This window comes from Octopus bimaculoides, chromosome 14, assembly GCF_001194135.2.
Source record: "Octopus bimaculoides isolate UCB-OBI-ISO-001 chromosome 14, ASM119413v2, whole genome shotgun sequence".
NCBI classification, from domain to species: domain Eukaryota; kingdom Metazoa; phylum Mollusca; class Cephalopoda; order Octopoda; family Octopodidae; genus Octopus; species Octopus bimaculoides.
The window spans coordinates 38,387,852-38,389,133 of record NC_068994.1 but is presented as its reverse complement, the minus strand read 5'-3'; positions in this window follow the sequence as shown (position 1 = coordinate 38,389,133).

Here is a 1,282-nt window from a genome sequence, read left to right as displayed (position 1 = left end):
AAAAGATAAAGGAACACCATCACTGGAGAACACAGCAAATGTTGTTGTTGAGGTTATGGATTTAAATGATAATGCTCCTTATTTCAGTTTCCCTAATGTTAACCCTTTCAGTCTTAATGTCCACTACCATCCCAACTCTGACCATGATATCACAGTTGTTAGGGCCTCTGACAGAGACAGTCAACACAATGCCTTCCTCACATATGAAATACTCAGAGGTAATGAAAAACACTTATTTCAAATGAACCATCACTCTGGTGTCTTATCTTTCTCTCGCTCACTTTACCAAAATGATGCTGGATTCCATGAACTGGAATTAGGTGTGAAAGACAGTGGTAGTCCAGTTCTGTCATCAACAACAACTTTGTCTTTGACTCTAACAGTCAGTAACAACACAAAGATATTTAAGACCCCTTCAAAGACAACAACAGAATCAAGTAATGGTCTCCAATTGAATGTGATGATTGTTATTGTTATAGCAGCTGTGATAGTATCAGTTGTTATAGTGATCTCTATATCAATCTGTATAGTTCATAGACTGAAGCAGACAGATAGCAACTATGATAGTAGTGTTGAAATGTACCACAAGGTTACACCTACATTAAACATCCAATCAAAATATATGTTTGATCCTACCTGTGTTCCGCCTGGAGTTCATTACACAATGTCCAGAAAACTGAAGCCATCTCAACAATCAAAGGTTGACATGGAAGATATTCACTGCAGAACCATACCAAATGAGAGGTGGAATGATTTTACTTTAAACAGACCTCAACAGGTAAATTGCTTATATTTTTTCAAATATCAAGGAAGAAACTATAGTTGTATGTCTCATTTGTTTTTGTGTTCTTGCATGAAATATAAATACTTTATACATATTTCAGAGCAATCATTTTAGTTCCATGTAAATACACCTTTGCAGGTGCCATGTAAGATTGCCTATAGAGGATCCACATAAAAGTTCCCATGTTGGGTGCCATGATTGATGTTAGGATGGGCGTCCCTTCATAGACACTATGCAAAAATTGAGAGATGGAGCATGGACAGCTCTCAAGCAAGCTAACCCCTGTCATACTGTCCATCCAATGTGAGCATGGAGAGCTGATATTAAAAGATGATGATGACCACTCTCACTATTTTACATTTAAATCATTCTCCTTATCGTTCATCTATCTTTTCCAAATGTATTCTTGCATTCTTTTCAATTTTGGGTATTCCTAGAAAAACATCATGTGAATGCTGCATAAGAAATTAAGAAGTAACAAATCTTTATGGTTGGAGG